This window comes from Paroedura picta, chromosome 5 (genome assembly GCF_049243985.1).
Source record: "Paroedura picta isolate Pp20150507F chromosome 5, Ppicta_v3.0, whole genome shotgun sequence".
NCBI classification, from domain to species: Eukaryota; Metazoa; Chordata; class Lepidosauria; order Squamata; family Gekkonidae; genus Paroedura; species Paroedura picta.
Window position 1 is genome coordinate 20,487,461 of NC_135373.1, and position 15,192 is coordinate 20,502,652.

A 15,192-nucleotide genomic window follows, 5' to 3' on the forward strand; every position below is an offset into this window, starting at 1 on the left:
GCTGGGCGGAAATCTAGTTGCAGGCCGACACAGCCGCTCTCTGCAACTATCTTCTGGTAAATACGGAGCAGAACTCATCCGTACACCTATGGCCACCCAGCAGGCCCCACAAACAGCAGTGAAGGAATCCAATAACTCAGTATGCAGGCTGAGGCCCAACTGAACCTGAGAAGACTTTCCCCATCAAGGCTGGGAGCAGAGCAGCAAACTACTGAGAGCTGGCATTGGGTGGCTGTCTTCTAACACCAACTTGTTGATGGTCCCTGGCCTCAACTAGAACCAAGGCTTCTTCAGCCGTGGCTCAAGGCAGGTGCCTGGAGACCATGGTGGATTCGCTCAAGTGGAGCTGGCTGAAGTTAAATCCGGCAAAGGCAGAGGTCCTGTGGATGAGCCTGCAACACACGGAGGGTGATATGGTACACCTTGATGGGTTGCATTTGACACCTGCAATCCCCATCAGTTGTCTAGGGGTGTTTCTGGATGCCTCCCTATCTATGGAGGCCCAGGTGACAGATGTTGCATGCTGGGAGTTTTCCACCCGTGCCAGGCATGGCGGGTTGCAGCATACCAGATGACCCAACCTAGTCAGGGTGATCCATGCAACTGTCACCTTCAGACTAGACTTCTGTAACTAGATCTGCGCAGGGCTATCCATGAGGTTGTTGCAGAAGTTCCAGCTGGTCCAGGAGGTGGCAGCTTGGTTCCTAACAAGAACCTCATGGAGAGCACATATTACATCAGTGCTCTCCCTGCTGGAGACCGGATCGGAGTCAAGTTTTTTATTTTTCTTTTCCCATCGTAAATCACTATTTAATTATTTAAATGTAAATTCACATTTATGATAAGTGTATTCCACCTTGTCTTCAAGGAGGAAAACAAACATGGCACATGGTGTGGTGTGGTGGTTAAGAGTGGTAGCTTTTAATCTGGTGAGCTGGGTGTGATTTCCCACTCCTCCACATGCAGCCAGCTGGATGACCTTGGGCTCATCACATTCCGGATAGTGCTGTTCTGACTGAGCAATCCTGTTAGATGTTCTCTAAGCTCCACCGACCTTACAGGGTGTCTGTTGTGGGGAGAGGAAGGGAAGGTGCCTGTAAGCTGCTTTGAGGCTCCTTGGGTATAGAAAAGCGGCATATAAAATTCTTCTTTGTCGTCTTCTTCTTAGGAGACTGGATCTGGGCCTTGAGTATCCATTATTGTCTCCCAAACAGTTTCCTTCACTCTATCTTTGTCTATAGGATTAAGGGGCTAGGGACATCCCACAGGCCAAAAGCCCTTTGGCTCTCACACTTCAGCGTGCACCAGTGGTTCACACCTCTGGCAAGGAGGACCCTTTTAGCTCACAGAGTCACAGCCCAGTACAGAGCAGGGCTTACTTCCTCAGCAGCATACTTCCTCAATCAGCCACAAAAAAAAGAACAACACTTAATGGAAACCACTCTCTAGAAAGCTACAAACCACCCACACAGAGTGTCCCACACAAAGGGGGGGGGGGAGAGAGGGAGAGAGAGCAGCCTCAATTAAAAGAGGCAGAAAAAGAAAAAACCGTCACCTAGCTGGCAACTCTCCATGTGCTCCTTGCCTTCTTCCCAGCTGCTCATCTCCACTCATGGCCTGGGCAATGCTGGTGGGGGAGATCTCTCCAAATGCACTGATGTCACTCCCCTGCTGTGAGGGGACTGCACTTACCCGAACCCCAAAAGAGCATCCAACATGCTGACATCACACAGAAGGGACATCAGCATGTCAGAGACCTCAGGGGATGATGCTCTGGCTTTTTGCGGAACTGTATGATAATGAAGCTAACTTACCATAGAGTTTTGCTAGAGAGATGGCCCTCCTGGTGACCCCAGCATGCTGACGTCTGGGTCCTAGTGAATGCAGAGGGGAGTGCAGGATGCCCCCCAAAACAAACTTTGGCCATGGCACGAAGCGTGAAAAAGCATGCATGTGCTAGTTCCAAGGGGTGGTGTTAAGGGTGGTGTCAAGTCCATTGCTCATTGTAAAACATTCTTCTGAGTGGTATGAAGCAAGACCAGCAGCGACCTCCAGCGACCCCTTTTTCCCCACACCCCTTTTGGGTTTTGATTGGCAACAGTTTAGTAGGTATTAGGTTTTATAGTGGCAGGAGATGGCCCCTCTTCTCTCTGTACATTTCTAACCTACATTCTAGGCTCTGCCATTCTCAGCATACGGTGGTCTGCAGCAAACAAATTTGAAAGTTCACTCCAGAAGGGGGGGACACGTTAAGGATGGCAGGACCCTGCCCTACGGGTTGGCAAGCTGTTATGAACAACCAGCAGCACTCATCCATAGTCTAGGCTTATGCCACACCAAGCACTGTTAAAATCTGCCACAACCAGACTCCATCTTCTCTGCCACAAGTTCGACCTAGCAGCCTCAATCCAAGACATGTCCAGTTCACCTCTCACTGACCCCCTACCCTGTTGTATTTGCTGAGCAAGGAGTCCGGCAGAGTTCTGTTTGCCTAAAAACGTCTTAGGCAAGATTCTCAATCTCTCATCTATAATCCACTCTGTGTCTATCTGCCAAGGGAAATTACTTCTCAACTTCTAGACACAATGAGGCAAAATGGGTTACCCATGAAGCACCCATCTCCTAACCTAGAGGAGACATTTTTCTAATATCCTGCCCTGTGGAAAACTCCATACTGTGTTCACCTGGTCTCAGTCACATACTCCCTCTCCCAAAAACCTATACGGACAGTGGCTTTGCCAAGCCAAAGTATGCATCTGATCAGGACCTAATCAGATCACACTTCATGCCAATGGCTGGCTGTGTCATATCTCTGCCCCCACACTCTCCAGGATTGGTAAATATACTGACTTCAACCCTCCCCCCCCCTTTGAGTCCCTATATTTTTATTATTTTCCTTCCAATAAAGATTGTTATTATTTTACTATAACTATCTGTTGTCTGCCTTGAGCACTTAAGGGCGTAATCACTTTGTAAACATTGGCAAACAATCCTCAAACGCTGTTACCAACCTCTCGTTCAGCGATTCCCTGTTGCTACATACTCACGTGTTTCAGAACATGTGTGTATGCATTGCAGGTAACAGCAGGGAACCCCATTATAGAGAACTAGATATTAAGTCCTCTGTGGCCAAAATACAGCGGGCTCTAGCATGGTGGGTGGGTGGAGGGATGGGGTGAAGGAAGGAGGAAAGGGAGAAGGAGAGACAGAGAGAAAGACAGAAAGAAAGGGAGGAAGATAGAGACAGAAGAAGAGGAGCAGGTAGTGAGAAAGAGGCAGATAGGAGAGTGGAAGGAAGGAAGGAAGGAAGGAAGGAAGGAAGGAAGGAAGGAAGGAAGGAAGGAAGGAAGGAAGGAAGGAAGGAAGGAAGGGGAAATTGATGAAAATGGAAGAGAACAGTAGAAGGAAGGAAGGAAGGAAGGAAGGAAGGAAGGAAGGAAGGAAGGAAGGAAGGAAGGAAGGAAGGAAGGAAGGAAGGAAGGAAGGAAGGGGAAATTGATGAAAATGGAAGAGAACAGTGGAAGGAAGGAAGGAAGGAAGGAAGGAAGGAAGGAAGGAAGGAAGGAAGGAAGGAAGGAGGGAGGGAGGGAGGGAGGGAGGGAGGGAGGGAGGGAGGGAAGGAAGGAAGGAAGGAAGGAAGGAAGGAAGGAAGGAAGGAAGGAAGGAAGGAAGGAAGGAAGGAAGGAAGGAAGGAAAGGGAAGGAAAGGAAAGGATAAAGGGAATGCTGGGAGGAAGGCAGGAACAGAGTCAGGTAGGTGGCCTGAAAGGGGGCTTTGCGGCCTTCTGCCGGGCCCAGGGGCAGGCGAGTCCCAATGTGGGGCGGCACTAGAAGACGGAAACTGAACTAATTGTTCTCCCTGCTATTTCATGACATCATGACTACCCGCTAGAATCTATCTTACTACAATCCCACTCAGGCTCTTGCTAGACCAAAACTATGACTGGGTATAAGGAAGCTGCGGTGTTTTCACAAACTTTACTTGTAACGTTTCCCCGAGAACACTCACCTCACACTGTGAGAATGAAGAGCTTTGTTTTTCCACTCACTATTGTCAAGTTAATCCGCTAACAAGCTCACAGCTGAGAAGGAAACGTCAAATATCTTTGCAAACAATTAAAGTCAGGAATGAATTACCATCCAGGAAGTAGTGCATCTGGGAGTAGTGCATCACATGGGATTCCCCTTTATTCCTTTGTTTCAGTTTGGTAAATAAAATTCATCCACCAGGAATCTGTTTTAAACTCACCTAACTTCCCTTCTGGTGCTATATAAGGTATACCAGGTCTACTGTGCTTGTTTATCTACTTGAGAGGCCATAGCTTTTCCTGTTGATGAATTTTGGGTTACAGAGGAAGCTGAGGGAATGGAATTGAAAGCCTACTCCAAGTGCCTTACCTGAGAATGAGTGAATCCTTGGTATTCTGAAGAGCACCTGCCTGGTAATTTGTCTTTGTTTGGTTTGGGACTATCTTGTTACAAGTAGAAGTTAGGTCCAGTTTGCCTGGTCTCCTGCCTCTGGTAGATGGGGATGTCATTTTGTATGCATTTGAAACGAGGCAGCCATTTCAAACCGTTTTGAAAATTTCAGGGGCCAAATGTGAATAGATCTAAGCTTAAGATGGAATTTAACATTTGCAACCTTAAGCATCAGATTCAGTATGCTGCAATGCCAAGCCTCACTATGACCGTTTATGCACTGGGAACTTCACTGCCCCAGCTCCTGTGAAGGAGCACAAATTGGGGGCAGATGAGGTGCACCAGGCCAAATGCTCCCCTGTGTGGGTGCAGGAAGAGGTGGGGCAACCTGCCACAACTAAAACTCCAGCCTGCAGCCCGGCATGAAACCTCCAGTGCATAAACGGTTTATCATATGTTGCTTGAAATGCTGTTTTAAACATTAAGAATTAAAGCAAATTCAAGAAGGACGCTTGCTGCAGAACCCCCTCCCTGAAAAGTTTCTAAAACATGAACAGAAGTCTCTGCTTAATGTACAGCAGACAAATGAATGCACCCTTATGTATTTTCAGTGTTTCCAAACTTCCCTTCTTCTTTTATAATAAGTTAATGATTAAATGTTCAGTGACTGGGGGAACTGGTGGTAGCGATTTCCATCTGCGCCCTCTGTTCACCCTTCCCCTCTAGAACGCATTACTGGGATTGTTGGGACTGGGATGAGGTTTTGCCACAGCCTCTTTATCCCCCTGGGGCTTTGGATTGCATTTGTATTGGTTTGATTTTTATGTCTGTATTAAGGGGGTTTTATTGGGGGGTTTATTCAGATGTTGTAACCCGCCTTGAGCCTTCAGGGAGAGGCGGGCAATACATTTAAATGATAGATGGATAGATAGATAGATAGATAGATAGATAGATAGATAGATAGATAGATAGATAGATAGATAGATAGATAGATAGATAGATAGATAGATAGATAGATAGATAGATAGATAGATAGATAGATAGATAGATAGATAGATAGTGTTGGTTTGATTTGCAGAATGTGTTGTATCTGCCAAATGGGATTCATCTTCCATGTGAACTGCCCTGAGCCACAAGGGAAGGTGGTATAAAAATGTAATAAATAAATAGAAATAAATGCGTAATAGGATTGCCAAGTCCCTCCTAGTCATGGCGGGGGTGGGGGGAGCTTTGCCAGATCCAGGTTGGGAAAGCTCTGGAGATTTGGGGGTGGAGCTTCAGGAGGACAGGAAACTCAATTGGGTACAATGCCCTGGACCAGGGGTAGTCAAACTGCGGCCCTCCAGATGTCCATGGACTACAATTCCCAGGAGCCCCTGCCAGCATTTGCTGGCAGGGGCTCCTGGGAATTGTAGTCCATGGACATCTGGAGGGCCGCAGTTTGACTACCCCTGCCCTGGACAATTAGAAAAAGGCTTTGCATAGAGATATATGAACACCCAAAAATGCCTCTGCAAATAATGGCTCGAGGTATAATAATTTCTACGAATGCTGTTATCCAAAGTCTTTTACTTCATTTCATTGCTTGAAGTGTTCACAGGAAAATCATTGTTTCTGTCGATATGACCTTTCTCAGTTGATAATTCTCCAAGATGTACGCAAACATGAAATTAAAACTACCATACCAAATCAAATGAACATCCATTGGAAACAGCTCTACAATGAACAACTCACCCTATAAAACAAAGCATTCCATCCCTCTCCAGCCTGCTCAAAATTCTAGCGTCCTGAAAAAGAAAAAGGGGCTTCATTTCATGCCTTTGGGCATAGTTTGCTGCTTTCAAGACAGCAATTGAAGCAAGGTTTTAATTGCTGGGATGGGGCTTGTAAGAACTACATGGAGGCTACCAGAAAGTACCCAGTATGGTATTGTGTTTAAAAGTGGCAGCCTCTAACATGGAGAGCTAGGTATGATTCCCCACTCTTCCTCTATGTGAAGCTTGTTAGGTTGACCTTGGGCCAGTCCCAGTTCTCTCAGAAGTCCCTCAGCCCCTCCCACTTCATAGATTCCTGTTGTGGGACGGGGAAGGGAAGGCAATTGTAAGCTGCTTTGAGATTCCTTGCGGCAGAGAAAAGCAAGGTATAAAACCCAACCTTGTTAGAATCTTTGCAGAAGATTTGCTAGATAGATATAGATATATTGGCTGTCAAGTCACAGCTCACTTCCAGTATGAAAAGTTTGTAATAGCCCTTTCAAGTTAAGAGATGCTCAGGGGTGATTTGACATTGCCTGCCTTTCTGTGGCTCTGTATTTATCGACAGGTCATTCTCTCCCCTCATTCGGCTGGAGCACCGAATCCTGATTGGGAAACGTTTAAAGTCATGTTATCCCTACGGAACATTTTCTTTCTCTGGGCTCTTCTAGGCACGGCTGGTGCTCAGAACAAAGAAGGTAAGTCTTTGATCGTTAGTTCAAATGTTCCTTGTGACTAAGGGAGCCAAGGGAGTTCAGTTGTACATCCTCTCTTCATTGTCAGTACCTAATACTCATGTCTGTCATACGTTGTGGTCTATGTCCTGAATGGCATTTTCTCTCTGCTCTTGGTGGAGAGAAGACCCGTCCAGTAGAGCTTCTTGGCCAAATAAACCATGCTGTTTTTCTGAGACCTTGCCTCCTTCCTGATTGCGATCTCTAGCACACCTCTGTGGTATTTATTTATTTAATTTCTACACCGCCCTAATCCAGGAGAACCGGCTCAAGGTGGTGAACAATATAAAAGTTTAAATAAAGGTAAAGGTAAAGGTATCCCCTGTGCAAGCACCGAGTCATGTCTGACCCTTGGGGTGACGCCCTCTAGCGTTTTCATGGCAGACTCAATACGGGGTGGTTTGCCAGTGCCTTCCCCAGTCATGACCGTTTACCCCCCAGCAAGCTGGGTACTCATTTTACCGACCTCGGAAGGATGGAAGGCTGAGTCAACCTTGAGCCGGCTGCTGGGATCGAACTCCCAGCCTCATGGACAGAGCTTTCAGGCGGCTGCCTTACCACTCTGCGCCACAAGAGGCTCTTTTAAAAGTTTAAATACAGAAGTTAAAACAAAGAAACTTTAAATTAATTTTCAAAGGTCACTGGCACAACAGGTTAACAACAGCCGTGGCCTCTCACCCTCAGACCAGGCAGAGTCTGGCGGTGATTTAATTTTAATTTTATTATTTATTAATTTATTAGACTTCTAGTCCAATATTCCCAGAATGGTTTGTGGTCGGTAACAATGGTCAAATAGAATCCCCGATAAAATCCCACATTAAAAGTCCAGCATATGAAAACCACAAGATTGGTGGCAAATAATAACCCTCCCCACACCCCAGTCCTGCAGCCAGGCATGGGAGGAGGTGGCGAGTCGCCTGATGGACTGGCGCAGACAGTTAGACTAGCCCAGCTGGAGGAGGGGCCTCCGATCTCACTTGCTCTGGCCTCAACCAAAGACCTGGCAGAAGAGCTCTGCCTTACAGGCCCTGCGGAACTGTGCCAGCTCCAACAGAGCCCTCAGCTCACCCGGGAGCTCATTCCATCAGGTCAGGGCCAGGATTGAAGAGGCCCTGGCCCTGGTTGGAGACAGGCGAATGTCCCTGGGTCTGGGGATCTCCTGCAGATTAGCACCCACGGAGCAAAGAGCCCTGCAGGGGGCATAAATAAGCAAAAGGTCCCTCTGATACTCAATATTGGTAACTGATAGGTGGCTGGGTAGAGCCATGAAATAGGCAGATGTTGTTTAGCTTTGTCCCCAACCAAAAGACTGGTGGGAGAGCTCTACTTTACAAGCCCTACAGCAGTGGTCCCCAACCTTTCTGAGGCTGGAGACCGGCAGGGCAACTGCCCCGCCAACGCATCGCGCATGCGCAGGCCTTGCCCGTACACCGCGCATGTGCAAAAGTGCCACGCATGCGCGATTTCGGTCATGCATGGCGCATGTGTGCATGCACGGCCCGGCCGCGCGTTTACAGTGCGCAGCGCAGCCCTGATTCCCTCTCCCCGCCCTCCCGCAGTAAGAAGCTTCCCGGGCCGCAAGCTTGCGGCCTGGGATGTTTTTTACTGTGGGGGGGCGGGGAGAGGGAGCCGCAGCCCGGTGCCATGGCCTTCGCGGCCCGCAGGTTGGGGACCACTGCCCTACAGAACTGTGTTCGTCCCAACAGGGCTCAGAGATGTTCCATGAGCTCATTCCACCTGGTACTGTTGAATGGTCATGCAAGATTGCCTTTAGAGTTGGGGTAAGGAATGGAATGCCACATTAATAATTGTTAGGACAGGGACATTTGGACCACCAGACTTGAACTTCTCTTTTGAAAGCGTTACTCAGGCATGCCTTTTCCTTGCAGCTACAGCCTCTGCAAAAGGGCACCCAGCAGCACAATTTCAGCCCAGGGAAAGTAGGCATGACGTCTCTTCTGGAACAGCCAAGCAGCTGGAGAATCCGGAAGAGGAGACAGCACCCAAAACCATCTGGGAGATGACCAACAGTGCTGTGCATCCCACCGTCCCCCGACCAGCAATTGGCAACGGGTGCTTTTGGAAGACTCTCAGGACACAAGTTTTGGAGGATCCTCAAAGGAGTAACCTGGCTCAAAGTGTGCAGAAAGCAAAGGGGTTGTCTCCTCCTGGGCCCAATTTGGAAGGCTTTGGAAGTATGCTCTGCCCCACCGTAACAACAGGCATAAACATAAGCATGCAGGAAATAGTGAATGGGATCCAAATAGAAGAGGATAGGCAGGGATCTGGGTCAGCCCAGTTGCAGCAGAACCAAACTCATCCTCGTCGGGTCCCATCCCGTCCCTTCCCAGCCCGCCCTGGCAACAAGCCCAACCCTGCCCCACGCCCTCCTTTATGGCATAAACCCCTAAAACCTCTGGGGAGACCCAAGCCAAAACCTGAATTAATCTATTATGGGACTGGAGGGAGCTATAATTACAAGCCTTATAACAATGGGGGGAAACCGTGCAACAATGCTAAAGGTGGAGTCTCAGCAAACTGGGCCATCTCCTTCCCCGTCCTTGTTGGACTGCTAGTGGTTCACCGCATCTCTTAAATCAGGGGTAGTCAAACTGCGGCCCTCCAGATTCGCTGGCAGGGGCTTCTGGGAATTGTAGTCCATGGACATCTGGAGGGCCGCAGTTTGACTACCCCTGTCTTAAATCTTCCTGATCTATTTCTTATTGCAAGATATCTAACGGCCTTTCCCCCCATTAAATGCATTTTGGTAGTGGTCCTAGTTCGTGCTTGATGAGAGGTATAATAGGTAGTAATGATAGTAAAAGGAAAAAATTGAAGTAAAGATCATTGTGAAGATTATAATGAGGAATACATTGGGAAGAACATTTCTGTTTAATACATTGTGTAATATATAGTAATATATATATATATATATATATATATATATATATATATATATATATATATATATATATATATATATATATATATATATATATATATATATATATATATATATATATATATATATATATATATATATATATATATATATATATATATATATATATATATATATATATATATATATATATAGTGTAATCTTTAAACCGCCCGTGGCGCCACGGACTAAATAAATGGTTAAGGGCTCTTGAGGTGGGATTTGTCTGTGATGAGGAAGGGTCCGGATTGGACCCTTCCTCAGGACAGACAATCGGAGGGACCAATTGGCAGCGTGGCTTGCAGTTGCTCCCGGGCTGACACGGCGAGAGGCGCAAAGCGCCTCTCGCCGCGTCAGCCGGCTACCCGAGGGAGCCCCTGGCAGCCGCGCAGAGCACGGCTGCTGGGGGCTCCCTGCCCGGCGGCCTGACGTGGCGAGAGGCGCGAAGCGCCTCTCGCTGCGTCGGCCCGCTGCCAGACAAAGACCCCGGCAGTCGCGTGGAGCGCGGCTGCCGGGGCCTCCCTGCCTTGCCAGCCTGCCTCGCACGCCCCATGCGCCTCCCTACTGCGGCTGCGCCTCCCCCTCCGGCCACAGCCGCAACAGCGCCCGACCCAGCGCCGCCTTCCCCCGCGGCACTCGCCCTGCCAACAGCCACGCCAGCACCGCGCCCACTTTCGCCCACACACAGCGCCTCCACAGCGCCCCGCGAAGCCTCCAGTTGCAGCCGCCCAGCCCCGCACCTCCAACGCTGGCCCCGCAACCAATGTCGCCCGCCGCGACGGTACGGCCTCCGCCTCTGCGGCCAGCCGCTGCCCTTGCCACAGGCCGCCGCCGCCACGCTGGAGCCGCTGCCGCAACGACATCCACCCCTTCGACTCTGCAGCTGACGGCCTCGCTCCACGACCACGGACACATCAGGTAGCTCCTGCCCCGCAAAGACATCCCAAGAAGCCGCCAGACAGCGCGGGACGGCCTCGCCCCGGCCCATCCAAAGCCTACCGCCCGCGCCCACCCCACCCCAGCCCGCACAGCCACCCCCCACCCCCATTGCCACCCTAGCGCCCGCTGTATCTAAACTGCAGCGGGCTTAATTACTAGTATATATATATTGTGTAATATAGATAGAGCCTCTTGTGGCGCAGGGTGGTAAGGCAGCAGAAATGCTGTCTGAAGCTGTCTGCCCATGAGGCTGGGAGTTCGATCCCAGCAGCCGGCTCAAGGTTGACTCAGCCTTCCATCCTTCCAAGGTTGGTAAAATGAGTACCCAACTTGCTGGGGGGTAAAACGGTAATGACTGGGGAAGGCACTGGCAAACCACCCCGTATGGAGTCTGCCACAAAAACGCTGGAGGGCATCACCCCAAGGGTCAGACATGACCTGGTGCTTGCACAGGGGATACCTTTACCTTTACCTTTAATATATAGTAATTTTTAAATAATAGCATGAATTGTTACGTGTAACCTTTTCTGTATTCCTCCTATATTATTATATTCTTATCTTTTTTTTAAAAATTAAAAGTTTATGAGTGAAAAAATCTTCAGCTCCTTTCATCGCTCATGTTCTGCTTTCTTAGCTGTTTTCTACATTGGAACCAAGGCCCAATTCTTGGTGGTTTATACCGGAGAGAAGGAACCCAAAAGTTGAGCTGCAAAACAATATTAAAAATTAATATTAAAAAATCACTATACCGGAGAAAACTAAAAAAAAACTCCCTCCACCATAAGGTTCCTGATGCTTTCAAACCAACTGATTCACTTGGGAAAGAACACTGTTTTCTTTTCTCTGCCTCTACCAGCAGATGAAGTTGAGCAAGATCTGAACATGCTGGGAAAGGAGGCACACAAGAACAAGATGCAATTCAATAAATAGGAGTTTGTCCTTATATGCCGCTTTTCTCAACCCGGAGTCTCAAAGCAGCTTATAATCGCCTTCCCTTTCCTCTCCCCACAACAGACACCCTGTGAGGTGAGGCTGAGAGAGCCCTGATATTACTGAAGAAGAGAATTGGTTCTTATATGCCACTTTTCTCTACCCAAAGGAGTCTCAAAGCGGCTTACAGTCGCCTTTCCTTTCCTTTTCTCACAACAGACACAAAAGAGTTGAGGCTGAGAGAGCCCTGATATTACTTCTCAGTCAGAACAGCTTTCTCAGTCTGGTGGGGAGCTCAAGATCACCCAGCTGGCTGCATGTGGAAGAGGAACAAAGAATCCAACTTGGCTCGCCAGATGTAGTAGTTTGCACTTTTAACCACTACAACCAAGCTGGAAGGGAGCTCAGAAGGGGGAAATTGCTTCTGAAGCAGCTATTCTCCCCAGGTGACATGACCTCTGACATCTGGAGATCAATTGTAAGTCCTTCAGGACCCACCTGGGGGTTGGGAGTCCTAGCAGTGGATAATCCGGGATGTCTAGTTTCAGTCCTGAGGTACTGAGATAGGTAGAGTCCAGGGCAGAGTCGGCACTTACTTTCTTTATTCCATTGTCAATCCTGTTGAATTCAGATTGCTTTGAACTCGGGTCATCCTCTCCCCCCCCCCCCCATTGAAACAGGAAAGTCTTCTGCAGGTGGTTAGGGAGGCTCAGAAGGGGGGGGGGAGCCAAGCCTCTTTCTTTCTTTTCTTGAAGGGGGGGGGGGAAGAGGAGCCAGGCAGGGAGCCTCTTTCTTTTCATGGAGGGGAGGGGGAGAGGATCGAAAAAGGCAGAGGAGGGAGGAAAAATCCAGGACCAACAGAAATTGAGGGAAATTAGGGGCTTCTCGTTTAAGGCAAGCGTGTCACATGACCAGGTGTAGCCTATCAGAGGTTCTCTACCACGGAGCTTTCTTTCCCAAATGGATATTGAGGATTAAAAGCAGTCTGAGATATCGCACAATAAAGGTAGGGTCACTCCGGATCAATCCTTCTTGCTGCAGTAGGAAATTTTAAATCGCCCCAAATCCAAATGGAAATCGCATTCTGTGTAGAGGGCAGGGACTGAATCGACCTGGGGCTGGAATAAAAGCTCCGTGCAGTTTACACCCAGTTCATGAGTCAGGCTGTTTGTGCAGTTCTTTACTATCAGCCAGATAGCAAACACCTTCACTCCACAGCCTTTTTCTTGTCAAGGCAGCCACTGACGGGAAAGAGAAAGCGAATCCACCCAGCCTTGGTCTTTCTTTCTGACCAGCGGAGCAGGGAGATAGAGTAAACAGGGAGGCCATTCTGTGGGAGAAGGCTTTCACTGAGATTAAAGTCCTGTGGGGAAGGGGAGGCTGAGAGAGTCCTGATATTACTGAGTCCTGATATTACTGAAAAAGAGAATGGGCTTTATATACAGCTTTTCTCTCCCCGAAGGAGTCTCGAAGCAGCTTACATTCGCCTTCCTTTTCCTCTCCCCACAACAGACACCCTGTGAGGGAGGTGAGGCTGAGAAAGCTCTGATATTCCTGCTCAGTCAGAACAGCTTCATACGTGCCATGGCGAGCCCAAGGTCACCCAGCTGGCTGCATGTGGAGGAACGGAGAATCAAACCTGGCTCGCCAGATTAGAAGCTAGCACTCCTAACCACTACACCAAGCTGGCTCTGAGTTCCACATCTGGGTCATAGTTCCACAACTGGGTCTTAAAACGTGAACCGTGCATACTGGATGGGAGATACGCTTTTACGGAGCAGTGTGTGTGAACAAGATCCTGGGGTACTTGTGGATTGTAAGCTACATATGAGCAGACAGTGTGATGCAGCGGTAAAGAAGGCAAATGCAGTCTTGGGAGGCATCACATCAAAATGGAGGCATCACATCAAAATTGCAAGATGTCATAATCCCACTGTATACTGCATTGGTCAGCCTGCAGCTGGAGACCTGTGTGCCATTCTGCCCCTACTACAAGGAGCTGCAGAGGATCTACGGCAAGGGGGATGGCACCGATCACCCCAAGCATGTGGCTCGCAGCCTGAAACAAAAGGTCAGGAAGCCGGCCACGGAAGAGAGCAGCAAGCAGCAGCTGGAGGAGTCCCTGGCTGTCAATGCAACCAGGAGTCCATTTGAATGGAAGGCTTTGCAAAACCTCAGCTGTGCTTTGCTTGCCCTGAACTGCTTCTGATGTCTGACCTCCCTTTTCTCTCCAGACTACATCCCACCAATATCTCAGAGGGTGCAGCCTGCAGATCTGGCCAGTAGGGACCATACCCCAGCACACCATAGGTGCCTGGTGGTAAGCATCCCTCAACAGACCACCATAGTGAGGGATGCTCACTATGTCTGTGGGTATTTGGCCACTGATGCAAATGAGGACTTCTGCCAGCCAAGGAACTAACCAATTAAAGGAACCTGTTAAGGTCCAACCAGGTGGCTCTGTTTAGAGCCAATCGGATTGCTCTGCTAGGGCCAATCGGATTGCTCTGCTTAGGGCCAATCAGAGGCAGCTGCGGGCTGCCTGAAAGGTATCAAAGTCCATGAGTTTGCCTGTTTTTCTCTGTTCAGTATCTGAAGTTTGTTGCTGGAGTTGCTAAATAAAAAGAGCTGTTCTGAAAAGACGAGTCTGTGTTCACTGAACCCGCAGACTTAATAGGTCATGGTCACGGGACCGTGCCTTTGGTCACGGGCAACACAACTGGTCTACCCTGGAAGGGCTTGTCTCTGCAGCGGGAAGAGGCCTGCGGATGGGCAGAGGCGGGTGCTGAGTAAGAACACAAAGAGTGTTGGTGGGGAGAACTGCATGCACTGACCCTCCCATCCACCACCACCCTTTTTTCTTTTCTCAATTGCAACCTCAGGAGAGGAGGCAGAAAAGGAGGTGGCTGAACAGGAACTGGGGCGTCCGCCGAGCAGCAGCTGGAAAGGGAAAGGAAGAGGCAGAGATGAATCTCCATCCTCACTGCCCTGGGGCGTAGTCTCTTGCTGCAAGGGGGAAGAAGATACGTGCCACGACAGGGAGCTGGGAGAAGCAAAGCTTTGACAGGAGAGGGAGCTGCTCGACAAGTGGCAGGAAAACACACAGGAGGAGGTCAGGCACTACAAGGAAGAGGCCAGGCTGGGCAGAGAGGTCTTCAGCATCTTGGAGAGAAGCCACACTGCCTGATGGGGGCTGTCAAGTCCCTCAACAGGATGGAGATAATAGTCAACCATGCAGTGAGCAGTGGGAGGGAGAACCCCCAACCCCACCATTCAGGAGGAACCCAAAGTGGCCACCGGCACCACCTCGAAGCAGTTGACCCGTTCCCACCTACTCCTGGAACAAGCCAAGGGTCCCCGACAAGGTATGTGGTCCAGATGGGGACCAAGGGACAAAAGGCAGCGCCTTATCAAGCCTAGAGACAAGTATTCCCCCAAACCCTATAGCCAAAAACTTCCCCCTCTGTTTTTTACCC

General features: G+C 49.1%; 1 long non-coding RNA gene across 1 annotated transcript; it reads left to right on the top strand.

Annotated features, from left to right (window-relative positions):
* Positions 1–4,264: 4,264 nt before the first annotated feature.
* LOC143838976 (uncharacterized) lies at positions 4,265–9,535 on the top strand. The gene is made up of 3 exons (XR_013231505.1): positions 4,265–4,441; positions 6,741–6,870; positions 8,796–9,535. It is a non-coding gene; the product is annotated as an uncharacterized LOC143838976 (long non-coding RNA).
* The last annotated feature ends 5,657 nt before the right edge of the window (positions 9,536–15,192 follow it).